A 23964-nucleotide genomic window follows, 5' to 3' on the forward strand; every position below is an offset into this window, starting at 1 on the left:
CATTCCCGTTTTCTATCAGATTTACTCTGTCGCCGGTGGTGTCAACATTGTTGTTACTACCTCCTGACTGGAATTCTTTTTTCAACGCTTTTGATCTTCTTTCGACCGATTTTTGGTGACGTACTTGGATCGTTGTTTGGCATTCGCTATTGTGGAATTGTTTTAATGTATGACGCTTACCTGGCAGGTATATATATAGCTATATTCTCTGTTCCACCTGGCAGAAATTTTCAAATCTCGCGGCAAACGCTTGTAACCTATTAGTAGTTCAGGATACCACCACCCCGTTACCGTGGCACTAGGGCCAGGAACCGTTCCCACTTGGGCCAGATTTTTCTCTGCCAGCCGAACCGGCAACATTGTTGGTGGTTCCCTGCTAGGATTTTCTTCTCGTTGCTGACTTTTCATGGAATTATTGGTATTTTACTTGGAAACGTTAGCTTGGCATTCGCTTTGGATTGTTCTTGGAAGATGTCTGACACCGGTAGTATGTTTAGAGTTTGTGTGAAAGACGGGTGTAAGGTAAGGTTGCCGAAGGCTTCGGTCGACCCTCATACCATTTGCAAGAAGTGTAGAGAGAATGTGTGTACTTGGGAGAGTAGGTGAGCAGCAAAGCGTCACAACGATAGTGATTTGCAAGACATTTCTTCAGCAGAAGAAGAATTGGACTTTGTTGAGGAGAAGAATGTGGAACCGTCTTCAGATTACAAGATCCTTACTTCACGTCTTCTTTCTATTTTCGAAGGGGAATTTCAACCTACGTCGCCTTTATCTCCCCTGTCTCAGTTTTCCAAGACTAAGACTCCAAAGAAGTCCTCTTTTCTCAAGATGACTCTGTCGATTTCGGCCAAGAAGGCTCTTCAACGAGTGAATAACTGGCTGAAGGACAAGAAAGAAGCGGGGAAATCATCTTTCGCTTTTCCCCCAGCCAAGTTAGCGTCGAAGTCTGGAGTATGGTACGCTACTGGAGAAAGTCTTGGCCTGGGAGTACCTGCCTCCTCCCAGGGGGACTTCTCCAGTATAGTGGACAGCTCGCGCAGACAGGCGTTGCAGTCTGCCAAGGTCTGGTGGACTTCGTCCGAGTTTGACCATCTTTTTAAAGGAATTTTTAGGACTTTCGAAGTCTTCAATTTTCTAGATTGGTCATTGGGAGTGTTGGCGAATTCCTTAGAAGACGAGAATGCCCAGGATACGGAAGTGGCTAAGAGCATTATGTCCTGCATGGACAAGGCTCTGAGAGATGGAGCAAATGAACTGGCTTCATTGTTCGCAGCAGGAGTTTTGAAGAAGAGGTCGCTTTTGTGCTCATTTGCTTCTAAAGGTGTTTCCAACTCACAGAAATCAGAGTTGATGTTCTCTCCCCTTTCAAACCAACTGTTTCCGTCAGAGGTTATTAAGGATATAGCGCTGGCACTTTCTCAGAAGGCCACTCAAGATCTGCTCTCTTCGTCGGTAAGGAAGTTTTTACCGTCCAAGTTGGTGAAGAAAACTCCAAAAGAATCAAGGCCTTCTCAACAGCCCTTTCAAGGCAGAACTTTCGCTCGACCCGCCTTTAGAGGCAAGAGAGTACCCGCGAAAAGAGGAGCCAAGACCACCTCTAAACAATGAGAACTCAGTCCTCCAGACAGCAGTAGGAGCCAGACTTCAAGAATTTTGGGAAGTTTGGCAGAACATGAAGGCAGATCCCTGGGCCGTCAACGTAGCTCGGGAAGGGTTACAATAAGATTCCTTTTTCTTAAAGAGACCTCCTCTCGCAACATCTCCGAGAGCCCTGGGGGCAAATTACAACGATTTAGTGAAGAAAACGGCTCTGTGGGAGCAAGTCTCTTCCATGCTGGAGAAAGGAGCCATAGAACCTGTTCTGGATCACGAATCTCCGGGATTTTACAACCGGTTGTTCCTGGTTGCGAAGTCCTCAGGAGGTTGTTAGGGAACATGCTGGACTAAGTCAACTGAATGTTTTCGTGGAAAAGACCAAATTCACTATGGAGACGAACGATTCAGTACTGGCAGCGGTACGTCCAGGGGACTGGATGGTTACCCTGGACTTTCATATTCCGATTCATCCAGGAAGCAGGAAGTATCTAAGGTTCGTGATTCAGAACAGGGTCTTTCAATTCAAGGCCCTGTGCTTCGGCCTTTGCACAGCCCCCCAAGTGTTCACAAGGATGATGTCCAATGTAGCAAGATGGTTGCACTTACGAGGGATCAGAGTGTCTTTTTACTTGGAAGACTGGTTGATAAGATCCCAATCGAGAAGTCAATGTCTGGAGGACCTGAAACAAACGTTGGACTTAGCAAAAGACCTCGGTCTTGTCGTAAACCTGGGAAAGTCTCAGTTGAATCCCAAGCAACAGATAGTTTATTTGGGGATTCAGATATCGTCAGCGACTTTTCGGGTTTTTCCGTCCCCCGAAAGGCAAGCCCTATGCATTCGGAAGGTGCAGGACTTCCTAGAGAAAAACCGATGCTCAGCAAGAGAGTGGATGAGTCTACTGGGCACACTCTTCGCTAGAGAGGTTCATTTTTCTGGGAAGACTGCATATGAGACCTCTACAGTTTTTCCTGAAAGATTCATGGCCAAGAAAATCGCAACCGGATTCCTTCCAGTTTCTAATTCCTTCCAAAGTGAAGGAGGAATTAAGTTGGTGGCTAACCCCAGGCAGGTTAGCAGAAGGGATGTCGCTTCAACAGAAGAGCCCAGACCTCATCTTGTATTCCGACGCGTCGGACGCAGGTTGGGGAGCGACATTAGGCCCTCAGGAGGTGTCGGGTCTTTGGAACAAGGAAGAACAGTTGGCACATTAAACAGGAAGGAACTGATGGCAATTTTCTTGGCCTTGAAGCACTTCAGAGAGTTGATTCGAGACAAGACAGTGCAGATCAACTCGGACAACAACACGGCTCTGGCATACATCCGCAAACAAGGAGGGACTCATTCTTTTCCCCTCTACATGCTGGCAAAGGAAGTCCTACTTTGGGCGGAAGAGGAAAACGTCGTTCTGCTCACCAGGTTCATCCAGGGGGAGAAGAATGTGAGAGCGGACCTGTTGAGCAGAAGAGGACAACTTCTTCCGACAGAGTGGACGTTGTACCTGGAGGTATGTCAGAGCCTGTGGAAGTTGTGGGGCCGTCCGGTAGTAGATCTTTTTGCGACAGCCAGAACAAAAAGATTACCAACCTATTGCTCTCCGGTTCCAGATCAGGAAGCAGTGGCGGTCGACGCCTTCCTGATGGATTGGACAAACCTAGACGTTTACACTTTTTCCTCCATTCAAAGTACTGGGGAAAAGTTATGAAGAAATTCAGGGAGAGCCAAGGAAACGAGGATGACCTTAATAGCTCCGTTTTGGCCCGGCCAAAGGAAAGTTGGTTCACAGAGGTACTGGATGGACAATAGATACACCAAGAACTCTTCCTCTAAGAGTAGATTTACTCAGACAACCCCACTTCGACAGATTTCACAAGAATACCCTCGCTCTGGGTCTGACTGCGTTCAGACTATCGAAAGTCTTGTCAGAGCGAGGGGATATTCTAGAGAGGTGGCCAGTGCAGTGGCTAGAGCCAGAAGAACCTCCACAATCGCAGTATATCAGTCGAAGTGGGAAAATTTCCGTAAGTGGTGTAGGAAGAGGAAAGTGTCTTCATCCAGTACCTCTGTGACCCAAATCGCAGACTTCCTCCTATACTTAAGGAAGGATTTAGGATTGTCAGTGTCTACAATCAAAGGCTATAAAAGTATGTTGACCTCAGTGTTTAAACACAGAGATCTAGATATCTCTAATAATTTGGACCTTAGAGATCTGATTAGGTCATTTGGTACTAAGAAACAGCCCCAATGCAGGCCACCTGCTTGGAACCTCGATGTTGTCTTGAGGCATCTAACCTCTAGTAAATTTGGGCCTTTAGAGAAAGCCTCTCTGAGAGATGTGTCTAAGAAGACTATCTTTTTAGTCGCTTTGGCAACGGCTAAAAGAGGTAGTGAGCTTCAGGCCATTTCAAAGAAAGTCGGATGGAGACATGGTAACGCAGTGTGTTCATTCCAGGAAGGTTTTTTGGCCAAGAATGAGAACCCTGCGAATCCTTGGCCAAGATCCTTTGATGTCTTGGGTCTATCTGAGTTAGTGGGACATGAGCAAGAAAGAGTTCTCTGCCCAGTGAGAGCATTACGTTTCTACATTGAAAAAACAAGAGAGATCAGAGGGAATTCTGATGCTCTTTGGTGTTCAGTCAAAGACCCCAGTAGATCCATGGCAAAGAACGCTCTAGCCTTCTTTATGAGAGAGTTAATTAGAGAAGCTCACATGTTGTGTCAAGAACAGAGCTTTGGTATCTTGAAAGTGAAGGCTCATGAAGTCAGGGCAGTTGCGACTTCATTGGCGTTTAAAAAGAATTTAGCCCTCAAAGAAATTATTGAATCTACCTTTTGGAGAACTAATTCAATATTTGCGTCTCATTATCTTAGGGATACTTCAGGACAACTTTGATAATTGTCAGACGCTAGGTCCATACGTGTCCTCTGGTACAGTATTGGGCAAAGGAGTTACCACCCCATAACCTTCTTTTAAGCTAAGTAATTTTATCAGGTGATGGTGTTTGTGTTTGTTGGTCGTCTGAGAAAAGTGTTGTTTACTTTTATCAGTCTGGTTTGTATTATCTTGGTGTGGTGCGTGTGTGTAGTTCAGGTAATGATCTATTACTAGCTTGAATGCCGTGGCATAAGAGGGCTGTAAGGTTCTGTCAACACATTGGTCACGCCCAGTTGTCAGTTCCAGTCTTAGCTTCTTCAACATACAGGACACTTCCAGTTGTCAGTTCCAGTCTTAGCTTCTTCAACATACAGGACACTTCCTTGTTGAGAGCTCCTAAGGTTTAAGCAGGCTTAGAGGCAGGACCTATGAAGTCAGCTACCTTAGCAGGTAAGGAACCTAGAGTAAATTGATAATTTTAATTATTTATACTCTAATAATGTTGCTGTCTTTGACCCACCTCCAAATGTGTCAATCAGCTATATATATACCTGCCAGGTAAGTGTCATACATTAAAATGAAGTTTTTATGTTAAAACAAAGTTTAATGTATACTTACCTGGCAGGTATATATAATTTAATGCCCACCCTCCTCCCTCAGGAGACAGGGTCAGAGAAAGGATCTGGCCAAGTGGGAACGGTTCCTGGCGCTAGCGCCACGGCTAACGGCGGGGGTGGTGGTTGCCTGAACTACTAAAAGGTTACTAGCGTTTGCCGCGAGATTTGAAAATTTCTGCCAGGTGGAACAGAGAATATAGCTATATATATACCTGCCAGGTAAGTATACATTAAACTTTGTTTTAACATAAAAACTTCATTTTGCTACAACAACTGAACCAAATCTGATAACGTTTTGCTTGCATTTCAGCCATCGTACGATAGTAACAAAATACTGTAGCTTTGTTACAAATGACGTTAATTAAGTAGAATAGGACCGATATATTTTTACGTTATACATTTATTTGCTATGGAGAAAATACCAGCATGGAAATATAGTATGGAGTACATACTGCTAAATTTAAGCTGCATTTGTAGCTGAAGCTGAGAAAACAACGTTCACACTGCTAATGACTATAAATTATCGTGCATCAGTAACATGATGAAACTCGACCGCAAATAATAGTGGAGAAAATATATTTTAATAAAATATACTCACCATGAAAGAACACATTTTACTTTTATTTTCACGCTGCTTTCAGATAAATACGTGAAATAACGAACATAATCAGTTTTTTTACATAAAATAACATGCTCCCAGCACCATCTGTTATTGAAAAAAATAATTGAGTTCATGAGTCTGAAACCTTTGTGATCTGCAATTTGGCCTTTTGTATGGGTTGATCCAGATCAGTCATTACTTTGTCCTATTGGTGTGTTGCTGTACCTGCAAAGGATCGACACCCTTCCTTGAGTGTTGGTACCTTTATCCACTGCTGACTTTCATGCAGGAGTGTTTAATGGCACGTCTTCCTCCGAGTCTTTCGAGATCGTGAGTAACTTCTCTGCAGTTGGATACGTCTACTGTTCGCTCTCTCAGAGAGTGAGCAGTGCCAGTGGCTGGGTACATTTGATCACTCCGAAGAATATGTCGGACCGGAAGATAAATGCTGTCTCATTACAGCCAAATCTTTATCTTTCTTCCTTCGGGTCTGCCCACAGGTCCTTGAAACCTCTTTTCCTTGGACCAGTGGTGGTGCTTACCCAGTTCCTTCAAGAGGACAAGTTGCATCTCACCTATGGTGTGCGGTTCTAGAGGTAAGAAGGATGCGAGAGTGACTGGCCTCTCCATCTTCCCCTCGTCGTCCTTCTACTCCTCATCCTTCAGGTTAAGGATACTCGAACTTTCACTGGCTGGTCAGACGATTAATGCGATAAGCTTGCACATTGAGCTTCCTTTCTATTTTTCTTATCAGAATCATGGAAGCAACTTCCTCTAGCAAGGGGAGGAAGGAGACTAGCAACAATGCAAACCCTTCCCAGAACTTTACATTAATGTCTCCGACTCTAAATATTCTTCCCAGCCCTTTTTCACAATTCCTCACTCACTTTGAAAAGGCAGCTCCTATACTCCGATCAAGTTATCAGAGGCAGGGCACTCCTCCTCGCTCTTACAACCAGGAGGAATAGCCCAGATGTGCTGAACTCCAGTCAGTTCTAGAGGCTCACTCACATTCCTCACACCAATCAGTGAGTCTTCCTAATGTAAAGGACCGAGGGTTTGTATATCGTGTAGGAACAAATTACAATTTTTGAAAGTAAAATATATATTGCAATACACCCCCTGAACACCTGAACAAGCCCTGGTCACTTACCAGCCCGAACCATCATTTATTAAAAATTTACCAAATCTTTGGTTAAAATAAACGATCAGTGTTGCCAATCTCCTGGCAAACACCCTCGTTACCTAGTTACCAGCCCACCGCTGATAGCCCTGCCTCACGGGCCGGTCACACCTGCCCTCTCACGTCAATCACTTATCGTTCGCGGTGGAGTACAGATGTATCCACAGCGAACTCCTTTTTGGTCTTGCCTGGCCTTCATTTGCACCTTTGATTTGATTGATTTTGGTGACGAATTACGCATCCCTTTGGATTACGGTTGGATTGCTCTTAATACCTTGCATCAGACATTGATTCTGCAAAGGTAGAAACAACACAAGCTACGACAACGACTACTGCATTCTCGGCCACGACATCACAGAAAACGACGAGCGGAAGTTCAACAACGTATCGTCTTTGCCAACAATGCAAGAAAAGGATGAGTACCCTATGACACGATAGTCATTCCTTATGCGTAAATTGTAGGCCTGTTCAATATAATGTAAAGACCAGATGTTTGGAATGTCAGGAGTGGTCTTTGGACCAGATGTTAGGGTATCTCAAACGTAGGAAAGGTCTCGTATTAAGAAGTAAGTGTAGGCAGGAAGAGACTAACGTAGATCAAGATAAAGACTTAGAGACAGTGCTCTTTAAGAGACTTGAGAGTAGGCTGACATCGAGTATGACATCTCTGTTACCGATTTTATGTCAAGATTAAGTGAGGATAGATCGAGCAATAGGGATACTGAAATTACTAATCGTTCTTTTCCAGCTCCCCTGCCTGTTCCAGAACCATCCCTAACCGGTGCTGGGGGTTATGGGGATCCGCAAGCCCACAGGGCAGGATCCGCCGTCCCCCCCTGGCGCGGAGCAGGCAGTGTTGGCAGCAGATTCCCCTTCCCTCGATGTGTAAGTTCTCAGAGATGATAAAAAACTTAGGTCAGATATAGACGAGTAGGGATAATAGGCTACATAGTGTTTAGTTTAGGAAGAGAAGTGCAGGCTTCTTCAGGTCGGTTTTCTATTAAAAGTAGTAGTTTATAGAGGCAAAGTGTCCTTAGAGCATCTTTAGGCTTTTTCCTGCTTCGAGTTCCTTGCATCAGAAGCTTTTAGGCCAGTGTTGGTCTTTCAGATATGCTCCTTCGTCTTTAAGGTTACTTTCCTCTACTTATACGATACGATAATTGTTAATATCACCAATTCTCCGTTCAATGCATATTGACTACGATATTCAGTATGGAGAGAAATCGAATAAAATTACTACGGTTAGCCTAGTGTTTCACGATGATATATCGTATGCATATTCAGTAGCCTAGCCTAGCCTAAAGTATTCGCTGTACAACATATCGGTAGTATTTTTATATTGGCTAACGCTGTAGGCTCTGACTTCGGATAATTCAGTACAGGTGTAATTGAAAACGAACGAGAATCTGATCTGAGGATAATTAATATGAATGTAATCGAACAGAATGAAGATCGGATTCTGTCCGACTAAAGCATTATAATTGTATTATATGTATCATCATATTAGCTTAGTATAAACACTAACTCGGCAGTCATTCACGCTGGAATCAGCGGTGACGAATACGGGTTTGCGTCGCCGTATCCATCTCATTCGCTCCTGATTGCCTAAAATGACTAACGTAACAACACTCTAACTTATGCCAAGTTTGTACAAACGTCTTGAAGGAGACGTGTGTTCAACTATGTTGACATTTAACATAGTCAATGAGGTATCTATCTTGGGGCATATAATCAGATGTCAGATATAAGGAATTAGTATGTATGACGTCTTCATACGTTTAACCGATTATTGCCGTCAGTAATTACATTGCGCTTATGTCAATTACAGTTACAAATTACCAGTCGTATTATCAAATTACAATGACAACTGAAATTAATATTAGGCCTAATAAAGTTAATTTAATTACCTTTAAATATTATTTTATTACTTTTCAATTAAATTACAATTACACTAGCTTGTCGTCAAACAGCACTATTGTAAGGAGGTGTGGCTTAGACAGACAAGGATGCCGGCTAGTCTTTTTTTTTTTTCTTCCTTGGTTCCAGATTCAACCATATCACTTGGTCTCGGCTAATGTTTTTGTCCCTAGTTAGCATATTAATGAATATCTGGATACTTAACTTATGGAAACGAGTCATACTGTTCGTCCTACGAGGTAATTTAAGACCAAAAATTTGACTGATACGTCTCATTGGAAGCTAGTTTTCCCTCGGGTTAGATGGCTTTAAATTTAAATTTAGGATTCCGTTCGTTTTTCATCGTTTTCATAGGTATTACGAACCTTACACTTTATATACTTTATTAATCCTTTGTCGTGTAAAAAACACAGTAAGAGATCTTTCATGCTATTAGTTTCTTTTACCACGGCTGCGTTTGAATTCATACAAATGCTCGGGACTTCGGTCCAGGTTGCTGATGCACGTAATTTTGCCTTATTAGCTTCAGCTGCATTTATAACATGAATACAGTAATTACCGTCGTACGCGGATGAATACAATAACGGATGTTGCTATCGGATTCGATTACTGTCACACGCTGATCAATACAATAAAGTGATGTTTTTATAGGAGTCGATCGCATTAACAACAAGTTCTCGTTCGGTTGTTCATAACTGTACGGAGTTATACGAGTATATTATCGTTAAGATAATACCCTTTTAACTTAGAAGAGGGTGCAAGTTACGGAGGTGGAGATGTTAGACGATTGTAATTTATCTCTCTCTCTCTCTCTCTCTCTCTCTCTCTCTCTCTCTCTCTCTCTCTTCTCTCTCTCTCTCTCTCTCTCTCTCTCTCTCACTTCCCTGATTTTATATTCTCTTTATACTAGACGATTGTATTTCTCTCTCTCTCTCTCTCTCTCTCTCTCTCTCTCTCTCTCTCTCTTCTCTCTCTTACTTTTCGGATTTCATATTCTCTCATCCTATTTTCCACGCTCTCCTAACACTGGACTCATTGTGCAACAGAGGTTTTTCTTCCTGTCACACCTTTTCAAACTTTGTAAATTTCCCTTCAGCGCTGACTGACCTCATAGGTCCCAATACACGGCCTTTGGCCTAAATTCTATTTTTAAACCCAACAATCTTGCTGTCTGAGTTAGTATTAGAGTACGGAGCGAATATTAGGAATATGTATAAGATATTCATGATATGATATATCACGAGAGGATTTTAAGTATTAGGACAGATAGGAAAGAACATGTCTGGGTCTATCTGAGGGTATTCTTCCAAGTGCCAACCAGGCAGAGTACAGACAGGCAGGTACAACACTACAAGAGAGGACATCACTACGATCGACGACACCGTTGTCTCCTCCGTACATGAGAGGCCTAAGGCCACATGGGAGGTCTTCAGTTTCCCTCCATACATGAGAGGCCGAGAGCCACATGGGAGGTCTTCAGATTCCCTCCATACATGAGAGGCCGAGAGCCACATGGGAGGTCTTCAGATTCCCTCCATACATGAGAGGCCGAGAGCACATGGGAGGTCTTTAGTTTTTCTCTACTCGGTGAGGCACATAGCCAGCTGAGAGGAAACAGGTTTGTATCCCTCCCGCACTCAATGAGTTTTGACCTTAGGGTAGAGGTGCAGGGAGTTTTTCCCTCCACATATGGGAGGCCTAGAAGGCCACACATGGGAGATTAGTTTGGACGAGTGACAAATGAACTTGAGACTGACCCGCGTACTCAATTATATTGACTGACAACTGGTACAGTGGAGGGCCTAGTAGATTTGATTCCCCACCTCCAAATTAATGTTGTTAATCGGGCTTGTTCAGGTGTTCAGAGGGTGTATTGCAATATGAAGTTTTTATTGTAAAACTAATATTTTAATACCTACCTGAACACCTGAATGATTCCCACCCTCCTCCCCTCTCATACAAAGTTATTGAGTTATGATTGACGTGAGAGGGCAGGTGTGACCGGCCCGTGAGGCAGGGCTATCAGCGGTGGGCTGGTAACTAGGTAACGAGGGTGTTTGCCAGGAGATTGGCAACACTGATCGTTTATTTTAACCAAAGATTTGGTAAATTTTTAATAAATGATGGTTCGGGCTGGTAAGTGACCAGGGCTTGTTCAGGTGTTCAGGTAGGTATTACAATATTAGTTTTACAATAAAAACTTCATTTTTCCTAACTACTATACAAAAACCTGAGGTCCTTTACATTTATGCCCACATCATGCCACTCCTCAATCTGAAACCTGGGCTGAGAGGCAAAGTGGAGTGTTTACATCCAGGCAGGCTGGCCGATCTGCCTACCAGACAGTAGTTACTGCCTAACCGATTTGTTCAAGAATTTAATGGCCATATTCCAGCCTATGCTGACAGTAATTCCCAATGTAAAGGACCTCAGGTTTGTATACTGGGTAGGAAAAATACAATTTACTTTCAAAAATTTTGATTTTTTGTTTTTAATTATTTTTCCTTTCTTTTACAGGCAAACAGTGAAGATAGTTGGTTACAGCGGTAGACGGTTGGATATCTTCATGTTGGCTATATCCTAACCTCGGAATTGTACCTGTAACTCGTAGCATGCTGTGATATTGGTCCTCGAGCGTGTGTACTGTTCCCTTGCTGAAAGTAATTCCTAATGTAAAGGACCTCAGGTTTGTATAGTTAAGAAAAGCACAGTTTACTTTTAAAAACTGTGATATTTCTATTATCTAATGTACTGCAGATTAATAGGAGTAAGTTCTACCCTCTCTCTGGCTAGGGTAGAGCATTGCTGAAAATAAATAAACCCATTGATTATCTTTAGCTTTATTCTCTCCGACACTACAGATTCATCCAAACCTTTTTCAAATTAATGATGCTTCTCAAATACCCATTAATTCAAAAGGCCCAGAAGTCTGGCAGTTGAACACACGCATGTTCAACATGTCAGAGGCATGGGACTTGCTCCTTTGCTCTGCATGACCAGAAATAGAGGCCCAGGTGAGGCAAACCACCAGTCAGTTCAGAAGCCTACTCAGAATCCTCCCTCCAAAAAGTACGTCTTCTGTATCCAAAGACTGAGGGTTTGTATTGATGTAGTAACAAATGCACAAACTTTAAGTAATTGTATATTGCAATACACCACATGAACACCTGAATTAGTCCTGGTCACCTGACCAGCCCGAACAACACCCCACAAAAATTACCAACACTTAGGTAAAATTTTAACTGCCAGCGCTACCAACGTTGCAAGTAAATATTGTTACCAAGTCACCTGTCCGTGGTTGCAGCCGCCGGCCGACAGTGACTACTCCCGTCAATCGCTTTTTGTTCGCTCGCCTGTCAAGATGTTTCTTGCGGCGTGCGAACCTTTGGTCACAGCCTGACCCCCTACCACGTTGGATAAGATTGTTGACGCCCTTTGCTTGTTTTTGGATTTCGCCTTGGCTTTTCTCTGCTTGTTTTCTTTTGATAATGGACTCGGACCGTAAAATGGAATCAACTGCAAAGGATCCTCCCCCAACTAAGACTCCTCCAGACCATCCCAGCGAAGATGCAGCAACTCATCGCTCCTGTACCACCTGCAAAAGGAGGATGAGTACACTCGAATACGATCGACGTTCGTTGTGTATCTCATGAAGGAAAATTCAATGCAATTTAGGTTGTCGATGTGACAAGTGTAAGGACTGGTCTACGGATCAAATGCAGGCATATATTAAACATAGGAAAGTTCTTGCTTCAAAGAGTAAAGGTAGGGTAGTTTCAGCAAATAAACCCAAGGTAGAAGCAGGTAGTGTGTTGGAGTCAGTACTTTATAAGAAGTTAAAAAGATAGGTGACATCGAAGTATGTCTGGGTTAATTACCTCACTGATGTCTAAATTACAGGACAAGATGAAAGTTAGCAATAGGGAAACAATGTATAACCGCTCTCGTCCAGCTCCCCCTGCCTCTTCTGAACAGCCCTGAACGGGTGCCGGTGGTTCATGGAGATCCCCCCAAAAAAACCAAAAGGTAGGAACCACTGTCCCCCCTGGCAAGGAGCAGGCAGTGTCCGCAGCAGAATTCCCTTATTCCCCTGAAAACGTAAGTCTGAAAATGAAAACTCAGAAATACGACTGACACAGACAACTAGGAGTTAGGGATCAGTAGGCAGAGGCACAGTTTTCCAAGGGCAGTTGCCTTCAGATCCTTTATTTTAGTCTGCTAGGTTAGGATCCCCCATTGGATCCAGAGATCTCTTTGTTCCGGCCAATACTGCGCCGAAGGTAAAATCTGTCCTTCCTCCTTCTGGGAGTTTTGAACTCGGTTTCCGTCAGCGGTAGATGCTTTGAATGCCCCCTTCTCTTCAAAGGTTCCTTTTCCGTCTGGAAGTATTGCAGAACCTTTGCCCTTTGAAGGTTCCTCGAGAGTTGCTCAATTCAATTTAGCTGACTATAATGGTGATCTCTTGGGCCTTTGACAAGGTTATAGGGCCTAAGGTAGGCAGTGTTTTTCTTTTGAGTATCAGTAATATTCAAGACCATGTTTTTAAGAATTTCCCTGAATTCGGTAACGATAAAATGTATTTAGATTTTCAAGGTGGTAAAGATTCAATTTATTTTCTTTCCCTTAAAAGGATGGCTTCTAACCCTTCTATATCCCCGGGTTCGCAGTTTCTCTTCCCCCAGTTTCGGGGGTTTCTACTTCAGTCAGATCATTCGGCAGCCCAGCCTTGGGGGAGGGGGGTGTCGCATGTCTCATGCCTTCTCCTTTGGTTTCCCTTATGAGAATACTTTTGCTTCTAATGCAGCTGTGTCGCGTTCCGCAGGTTTTTCCTGTGCTGGTGAGGTGTTGATGTCTTCCCTGCCTTCGCAGGTTTCTTCTTTCGGTATCCCTTCGTCTTCCGCTGGTTTCAGCGTTGCTGCGGCAGGTGCCTCGGTTACCTTCCCCACTTCTGCGATCACTGGACCGAGAGTAGTTCCCAGTGTATCTTCCGCTGTTTTCCCTTCTTCGTCCGTCCTTCCTAAGGTAGGAGATATTCTGCTGGAATCAGGTACTGGTGTTAATTCGGTGTCGGGTTTTGATAGCTGGACTTCCAGGTTTCTGGACTTTGTCGGGTCCAATGGCCGCTCAGCAAGGACGGACGGTTACGTGAGGATGTTTTGTATTCAGCGGCGGTAGACGTTCGCGCAGAGGATGCGGCTTCTTAGCATGTTCGGGGAAGATCGCCCTTAGATGTTAGTTCGGTTCAATCCAGGTTGTTGAATCAAGGTCATGAAGCGCTAGGTTTGCGCAGCCCCAGCCGTGTTTTGCTTCCGCAAGAAGCCTTAAATCGATCGGTAGCTTCCGCATCTCTTGGTAGAGGTGTTGATATTGTGCAACCATTTGTGGTTGACTCATATCCGGTTTTCATTTCTCCCGATGTTCAGTCCTTAGGTGTAGGTCAGGGAAGGTTAGGTTCTCCGTCTCGTCAGGGTGGTATTCCGGGAGTCAGTCTTGCCTCTGCTTCTCCTTCCGCTCAGGTGTATTCGAAGGATGCAGATAGAGAATTTTCTGTCGAGGATGAAGGTCCTCCTCTTCCTTTATCAAGCTGTTCGATGACAGTAGACAGCGCGTATTGTAGAATGATAAACCTCATTCACCTTCTGTTTCCTCAGTCGAAAGTTGATGAGGAACCCTTTTTTAAACCTAGCCAAGGTATGTTTGAACAACTTTTCTTGACCAACCGCTGGTTGTCACAATCCATCATGCAAGTTGCCTTGGTTTGGGCATGTAGAACAAGCCCCGAGGGAGGCAGACTCTCGGTTAGCTGCGGTAGTGGGGGCGGGTAGGCAGGACTCTGCTCTTATTCCCAGTTGTAAGCCATTGTATGGTGTAGCAGGTAACCCCTCTTCGGGTTTCAGAGTACCTCTCCTTCCAAGGTCCCGGCAGGTAACAGACTCGTTGGTATTTTGGTGAGAGAAGCAGCCCTTTTGGAAGACACTTTAGGAATCAATCCGAAGCTCTGTCTCATACTATGTGGATGCTCTCAGGCCTCATGGGTTTCTTAAAACGGGACGGGTATACTCCTTCCGATCCCGTTTTGTTTGATAACCTCATCATGTCGGTGTCGATGGGCTTAGCTCATCAAGCAAACGTCTCGGCTAATTGTACTACCTTTGTCGGCAAGAAGAGGAGGGACCTTTATCTGGGCCATCTCCCACCTCATTTCCCAGATATTCACAAGCGAGTTTTGTCCGGTTCATCCTCCCCGGCCAGGTCTCCCAAGAAAGTCGGGTTTTCATCCAAACCTTCGTCTGCTTCATCCAAAACCCATCTTCTAGCAAGAAGGGTTTTCGGAGATAGGAGACACCACCCCTCGTTGACGCAGTAGGAGGTTGTTTGTCCCCTTCGTAACAACCTGGGAAAAGTGGGGTGCGGAGAGTTGGGTGGTGGAGATCTTGAAAGTGAGGTACAAGATCCCTTTCCACTCGGCCCCTCCACTATCCAATTCCCCGGTAGTTCTTTCAAGCTATTCCCCGTCATCCATCAGGGGGAAAACTTTGGTGACAAAGATTCATTCCTTGTGGGACAAGGGAGTGTTAGAACTAGCTCCCCCCACTTCGGGCTTTTACAATTGATTTGTAACCTCCAAGGCGGACGGTTCTTGGAGGCCCATCATAGATCTTTCGGGCCTGAACCATTTCATAGTTTCCATGAAGTTTCGTATGGAAACAACTCAGTCGGTGCTGAGGTCAGTCCGAAAACAGGACTGGATGGTGTCAGTGGACTGCAAGGATGCATATCTCTTAAGTTTCCAATACATCCGGAATCTCGGAGATTCCTTCGTTTCTCGGGTCCACTGGGAACCTTCCAGTTCAAAGTCCTCTGTTTCGGACTGACCACAGCACCTCAGGTGTTCACGAGGGTGATGGCTCCTGTTTCTGCTATCATGCATCATCAGGGCTTCCGCATGAGGAAGTACCTGGACGATTGGCTAATTCAAGCCTCTTCCAGGGAGGAGGCTCTCAGAGCAAGGAATTTCCTTCTAAAACTCTGTGAGACATTGGGGATTCATATCAACACGACGAAGAGATCCCTGTTCCCTTCTCAGACTATTACCTATCTCGGCGTGGAGATTCGGACGCCTCTTTTGAAGGCTTTCCTGACTCGAGAACCATGCGGTCAATTTTGAACAAGTCAAGCTCTTCCTCTCAGACAGAGTGCAACTTGCAAAAGAATGGAGAAGTCTTCTGGGGAAGATGTCATTTCTGTCCCTTCTAGTTCCAGGCTCTCGTTTCCAGATGCGTTCTCTGCAGGTACGTCTCAGGAATCGCTGGGATTTTCGAGAAGAGGGCGCAGTGATAACCTGGGACGATTCCTGCCTCGAGGATCTTCGGTGGTGGTCAGAAGAGGCTCATCTGACCACCGGCGTAAGTCTTGCCCTCCCGATTCCGGATGTACATCTGTATTCAGATGCCTCGAATCAGGGTTGGGGTGCAACCCTGGAGGAAGCTCAGGCCAAGGGCCTTTGGAGGGTTTTGGATCGGGAAGAGTCAATAAATTTTCAAGAATTAAGAGCCATAGAGGAGGCTCTGTTAAGCTTCAAAGATCAAGTCTGGGGGGAAAGTCGTAGCACCCTTTTCAGACAACGCTACGGTACTAGCTTACCTAAAGAAAGAGGGAGGTACAAGGTCGTCAACTCCGAACATTGTCGCGCAGAGAATCTTACGTTGGTGCGAAAGCTGCAAGACCTCATTACCGTATATTTCGGCGTATAAGTCGACCCTTTAGCCCCAAAAAATCATGCCAAAATTAGGGGGTCGACTTATCTAACGGTAACAAGAAGTGAATCTTTATTATTGGTACAAGAATCCAGGCTTTACAGTTGGCTAATAACAATGACAGCCTTGTTGAGGTAACTATGTATGTAAATACCAGCATTAAAAACATTTCACACTGTAATACGACAATTATAATACATTAGAACATCCATTACCTTAAATAAAATGAAAAAAATCAAAGTAACTTGAAGAAACCCCAATCGCAGAATAAGTGTAAACATTGCGTAATCATTTGTAGTAACAGTAGTACCGAAGTTGAGAAAGATGCGTTCACTCTGACAGTTTTCTATTTACCGTGGTATTGTTCAAAAACATTTATGGTATGACATCTTTATTTATCACATAAAATAAAATAAAAAACTTTTATTTAATGGTAAATATGTATTTAAAATCCTTCAAAATTACTTGAGTCATCGTCACTTGAATTAAACAATTCATCAAACATTAACTTGAGTGGCAGTTTGTACATACATATATATATATATATATATATATATATATATATATATATATATATACGTAGGCTGTTATGCAGCGTTAGTTAGCGCTTTGTTTGTTTACATTACACTCGAGTAACGTATCTTTCGTTTCGTCATTTCTAATCATATTTGTAGGTATCATGTTTTACATGTTACACAGATTTGTTAATATACCTGTATTTCATATGGTAAGTAGAGCAACATTTGTACCGTAATAACATTCAGGTTATCTTATATGATACATTTTACCCTGCTGCTTATATTGAGCGTCTGGTTGGCCTCATATTTTATAGGTCGACTAATATACCCGATATTAGTTAAAATCATAAAAATTTACTCAGAATAGGGGGGTCGACTTATCTTCCGGTCGACTTATACGCCGAAATATACGGTACTTCCGCAGTTCATCACGGGAAAACTCAACGTCCTAGCAGATGCGCTGAGCCGTTCGAAAGAAGTCCGAGGAAGCGAATGGACATTAATGCAAGAGGTAGTCCAATCACTGTTAAAGAGGTGGCCAGCCACGGTGGATCTGTTCGCCACAAGGTTGAACTATCATCTCCCGGTATATTTCTCTTAAGTAGCAGACCCTGTGTCTTGCGGGACGGACGCTATGCTCCACCCGTGGGACACTCTACAAGTATATGCCTTCCCTCCGTTCGGCCTCATTCATCAGGTACTGGCAAAGCTAAGAGGGTGCAAGAATATGGAGATGACCCTAATTGCTCCGTTTTGGCCTCAGAGACCGTGGTTCCCGGACCTCTTGGAAGTGCTGTCCAAACCTTCAATCCTCCTGCCACGAAGGAAGGATCTTCTCAAACAGCCTCATTTTCATCATTACCACAAGAACCTTCCCGTGCTCAACCTAGCTGCATGGAGACTGTGCAGCGAGCAGCCCGAAAGTCCGGTCTTTCAGAAGGAATGGCTTGACAACTTTCTATGTGCCTGAGGAAGTCTACAAGGAAGTTATACCAGGTAAGGTGGGCGATGTACCGTACATGGTGCAGGGCACAGGGGCATAGTATTTCCCGCCCCACGATAGCAAAGGTGGCGGATTTTCTTCTTTTCCTCAGGAAATCCAAGTCTCTCTCTTACTCTACTATTTAGGTTTCATTTACCAGAGATTTCTAATAGTAGAGTCCTTCATGATCTCATCTTTTAAGATCGAGCTAGAATACACGAATACTTAGAACCCCTATAAATACACTTAAAACTGCATACGTATTTTGTTATTTCAAAGTAAAAAAAAACCACCAAAACTGCTTATACCTGTTTTTTTTTAATAGTTTTATCAGAAAAAGTGCATTTAATCATGAAATTGATATCAAAATTCAGTAATTTGTAGATATTTCTCACAGAAAAACACAGCGAATACATGAATTTGCCGCGAATAACGAGTATTTAAGAGCCATAAAGAAATTCGCAAATACGGGGTCTGCAAATAGCAGGATTCGACTATATTTTTGTTCTCTCTCTCTCTCTCTCTCTCTCTCTCTCTCTCTCTCTCTCTCTCTCTCTCTCTCTCTCTCTCTCTGGTGATTTTACATACAATTGTTTCCCTTGTAAAAAGAAAACTGGAGGCTTCAATAGTAACTGTGTGAAAAGAAAATGTGCATTATTGAATACTTATGGGGAACTGGATTATTTTCATGTGTAACTAACTCAGACAATGCGTACGTATATTTTTAAACATAAGTTGTTAAGATGTACGTTGAAATAGTATTAATAATATTACAAAGATTTATGTGTACATTAATAGGATGATATTTTAATGTATATTTGATGTAGGATGGTCTTTTTAGGGATATTCTGGTGTTTACACATTCAAGATAGGCAGTTACGTATAAGAATTTTAGAGGGGGGTCTAACTATTCAACTATTCGTAGATTCTAACTATTTGCAGGGGGCTGGGGTCTGGTATGCATCCCCCACGAATAAGGGGGTCCACTGTTATTTGTATGTTTCTTAACATACAAACTTGAAGGTCTTTCCATTTATGGCTCACCTCAGCCACCCCTCATTCTGATACCTGAGCCCAAAGGCAAAATGGAGTGCGGACCGACAAGTGGGTGGGGCTTCCATTCCAACCATTGGTAGCCCTTGTTTGAAAGTTCGGAAGCTAAACCCTATGTAAAACATTCAGGTTTGTATGTTAGAAAAAAATACAAATTACTTTATAGCCTTGAGAAGATTTTTACTACATTTTTGTTATTTACATCATACAGTATGGCCAATGTAATAAGTACTACAGGATTGTTTGTACTGAAGAAAGATCTGACATTGAAAATATTTGACAATAAATAACTGTAATGTAAGATATGACAGTTTGTATTATTGACTGAATATGTATTCTGCTTGCAGCTCCTACCTTCTCTCTTTCAAGGGGAGAGAGGGATTAGAATAATAATAATAATATCCTTTATTTCAGCTGAGGGCCATTTACATGGAATATGCAAAATACAAACAGTAACATACACAATCTAGATACATGAGGCAACATGATAAAAAAATGAATTATCGGCACTTATCCACACAATTGCTGAGGTAGCTTAAAAGATAGTAATCATAATACTCTTAATAACAGTAATCATATTGGTGAGAAAAAAAATGCATTGAGAGTTATAACAGTTAGTGCACAGATTATATAACTTGAATTTCAACTAGAGACCTTAGGTGGTTACAGTAGTCAGGTCCAGAGGGCTAAATACAAAAATTGAATTTGATAGTAATCACAGTAATAATGAAAAATTAAAATATCAGCAATAAATATAATAATAACAAAATCTGCAGATGACATCTTGCCAATACAGAGATTAAGTCCTTTAGGGTACAAAGGCCTCATTTTCCCATCTTTCCCACAATTTAGATCTTCTTCTTGCTTCACTTCTTAGGATGCTTTGTATGAGTGAGTTGCTGCTGCTTCTCACTCGGGTTATCAGACTGGACATTGTTCGCCTTGCAATGATTTTTAAATTGTCCTGGTGGTTTTCTATGAACATCTGTGTGGCGGAGTGTTTGTGAGGTGTCTCAAAATGGTCATTGTGCACAACTGATACCGTCTCAATGGGTCTCTTGGGTATAGTTCGTCGTATAGGGAAACACCCATAAATACTGTAGCCAGTACGAGTGCGGAGGAGCAGCAGTTTCATGTCTCGGTGACAGAAGGCAAACCTCCTTGCAATCATGTTGCCAGTTGCACATAGTTTACGACGCCTCTGTTCAATGTCTGCTGTATGTTTTAGATCATCGGTGATAATGTGACCCAAACACAGAAATTCGTGCACAAATTCCAGCTGATGGTTTCCGAGGAAAATTTGTGGTTCTGCAATATGCTTAAGCGATCTCGGGAGCAGCGACATGTACTGGGTCTTGGTTTCGTTGTATAGTATATCAAATTCCTCTGCATATTGGCGGCAAGTGTTGATGAGTTGTTGGAGACCTTGCACTGATGGGGAAATTGGAACCATATCGTCGGCGCAATAGAGGTTGTTTATAGTTGTTTCATTGACAGATTGAGCGTGAGTTTAGCTTTGAGTTTAGTTTGACATTCAGGCATCTGTGTAGATTAAACAAGTATGAGAGAGAATACCCCCTTGCCGAAGCCCATTTAGGGAGCCAAAGGTGTACGATAATACATTACCCTATTTGACACAGAATTGCTGTGTGGAGAACCAGCAATGTAAAATGCCAATTAGATATAGGGGTGTGCCTCTTTTATGCAGCTTCAGGAAGAGCTTCAGGTAGTTTACTCTGTCAAATGCTTTTCTAACATTCACAAAACAAAGGAAAACAGGAGAGGCTGATGATAGATAGTAGTTCAGCAATTCTTTCAGTATATAGATGCAGGTGTCGGTCAAGTGGTTTGCTTTAAATCTGAACTGGTTGTCAGTGATGTAGAAAGGGGAGAAGTCTCACTAGAAAAACTGACTCAAATATCTTCGGTGCGATTGCAATCGACCGGTAGTTACCAGGGTCAGCTACATCTTTTAGCTTGTTTTTGATTAACCCTTAAACGCCGAATGGACGTATTAAACGTCGAGTCAAAATCTCCCCCGATTTCCGAATGGACGTACCATACGTCGGCTCAAAAAACAAAAAAGTTTTTTTTAAAAATTCGCGGAAAAATACTTATAGGCCTACCAGCCAAAAACTTTTGAATCACGCGCCTTGGGGGATGCTGGGAGTTCACGGATCAAGGCATTGTTTTGTTTACAATCGTTGCGCAGGCGCGCAAGCGCGAATTTCTTTCTTATCGCACTAAAAAGTATCAGTGACACATCTCAAAAATTATTTCGTCACTTTGACATAATTTTTGCACCGTTTTAAATTATCCGTTACATGAAGTATTATATATGAAAATGTGCGCAATTTCATTTAAAATACAACAAAAAAATACTCATGATTGTAACTTTTATCAGTTTTGAAATATTTCCTTATAAATAACGATAAGTGCCAAAATTTCAACCTTCGGTCAACTTTGACTCTACCAAAATGGTCAAAAAACGCAATTGTAAGCTAAAACGCTTATATTGTAGTAATATTCAACTATTTACCTTAGTTTTGCAACAAATTGGAAGTCTCTAGCACAATATTTCGATTTATGGTGAATTTATGAAAAAACCTTTTCCTTAAGTCCGCGCGGTAACTCTTCCAAAAAAAATCATATATTCGATTGTGGTAATGTTTGCACCATTTTAAAATTAGCCGTTATATAAAGTTTTTATAATATTGGAAAATGTGCACAATTTCATGCACAAAATAACAACTAAAAACAACCCATGTTGTAGCTTTATCATTTTTTGAAATATTTGCATATAAAAAATGATAAGAGACAAATTTTCAACCTTCGGTCAATTTTGACTCTACCGAAATGGTCGAAAAACGCAATTGTAAGCTAAAACACTTATATTTTAGTAATATTCAATTATTTACCTTCATTTTGTAACAAATTGGAAGTCTCTAGCCCAATATTTCGATTTATGGTGAATTTATGAAAAAAATAACTTTTTCCTTACGTCCGCGCGGTAACTCTTCCGAAAAAATCATACGTGCGATTGTGGTAATGTTTGCACCATTTTAAATTAGCCGTTACATAAAGGTTTATATATGAAAATGTGCGCAATTTCATTTGGAATACAACGAAAAATAATTGAAGGTTGTAGCTTTTCTCATTTTCGAAATATTTGCATATAAATCACGATAAATAGAAAAAAAACCGAAAAAAAACCTGTTCGGTCAACTTTGACTCTACCGAAATGGTCGAAAAACGCAATTGTAAGCTAAAACTCTTATATTTTAGTAATATTCAATCATTTACCTTCATTTTGCAGCAAATTTGAAGTCTCTAGCACAATATTTCGATTTATGGTGAATTTATGAAAAAAACTTTCCTTCCCTCTGCGCGCGGATTCTCCGCCATAAATCTCCGAATTGCGTACATCGAATTCTCGGAAAATTTGCTCCGTTTCATATTAGGCATTTCATAGAATTTTATATATGAAAATGTGCGCAATTTCATGTAAAATAAAAGGAAAAATATTTGAAGGTTGTAGCTTTTCTCATTTTTGAAATATTTGCATATAAATCACGATAAATAGAAAAAAAACCACGTTCGGTCAACTTTGACTCTACCGAAATGGTAGAAAAACGCAATTGTAAGCTAAAAACTCTTACAGTATCGTAATATTCAATCATTTTTATTCATTTTGAAACAAATTGGAAGTCTCTAGAACAATATTTAGATTTACGGTGAATTTTTGAAAAAAAATATTTGTTTACGTCCGCGCGTTACGAATTCGTACATCATTTTGTGATAATATTTTTCCGGTGTTGCTTTTATTGTTTTACAATGTATTATATATCAAAATGATTTCAATTTAGTGTACAATACAACGAAAAAAAAAGAAACTCGTTAGCTTTTACCGTTTTTTGCACAGCGTGATTTTAATACAATTATGTATGAATTTTTTTTTTTTGCTACCATATATCACATTATTTACATATGATAATGATATTATTTTTCATTTCTGATGATTGCATACTAAACTTCAGGCAATGACAAAAAAAAGGAGCCAAAAATGAACTCTTAATCTTGAAAACTAGCGCGCTGTTGATTTTTTGTTAAAAATTATTTTTTCCGCTTCCACGCTCACTCAAAACCGGCTCCGGCATTCGGGGGAGTTTTTGATTTCTACCACTTCGGCGTTTAAGGGTTAATGGTATCAAGTGAACTAAGAGTAGGGAGTCTGTAAGAAACTGGTGAATTATACACGCATTGAATAGGGCAACTAGCAAAATGTAAATTATCAGATGGCAGAATTTGAAAGCCTCTGTGGGAAGACCATCACAGCCGGGCGATTTATTCTTTGGTAGGCTGTTTATGGCGTCGCTGATGTTACCTGGAGTAATACGATCTGCAAAATGAAATTGAATGTTGTCAGTAAGGAGGTTATCTATATCCCTTCAGGAATCTTGATCATTTATGCAATTCAGGATATTGCTGAAGTGATCACCCCACATACTTGCGATAGCTTAGTCTCCGACTGCTTCCCCTACTCTGTGATAGCTTTTTAGTTCTGGGATTTAAGGACTGGATGTCTTTCCAAAGATGAGGATAATCATCAGATTCTAAGTTTCTAGACATTGCATCGGCTCTTAGTTGTTTTCCATTTAATCTGCAGTGCTTAAGAGCAAGTTTGAACCGCGCTCTCGCCTGTCTCATTAATAATGCAGGGTGTCCTTCCCTCAGGCTACCATTTTGCCTCCACAGTAAAAACATTTCTCGTGAGTATGTATACAGATCTTTAACCAAGTCATTTCATCCAGGTAATATCACGAGAATACCTTGGCGAAATCTATAGGCAGCCCTGCCCGAAGCAAGC

The 23964-nt window shown here is 42.0% G+C and overlaps 1 long non-coding RNA gene across 1 annotated transcript in view; it reads left to right on the forward strand.

Annotated features, from left to right (window-relative positions):
• LOC135213464 (uncharacterized) overlaps positions 1-23964 on the forward strand; it is a 43891-nt gene that overhangs the window by 17472 nt on the left and 2455 nt on the right. The window contains exon 2 of the long non-coding RNA XR_010314139.1: positions 11305-11473. This is a non-coding gene — a long non-coding RNA (uncharacterized LOC135213464). The remainder of the gene's footprint in view (positions 1-11304; positions 11474-23964) is intronic.

This window comes from Macrobrachium nipponense, chromosome 42 (assembly GCF_015104395.2).
Source record: "Macrobrachium nipponense isolate FS-2020 chromosome 42, ASM1510439v2, whole genome shotgun sequence".
Lineage (NCBI taxonomy): Eukaryota > Metazoa > Arthropoda > Malacostraca > Decapoda > Palaemonidae > Macrobrachium > Macrobrachium nipponense.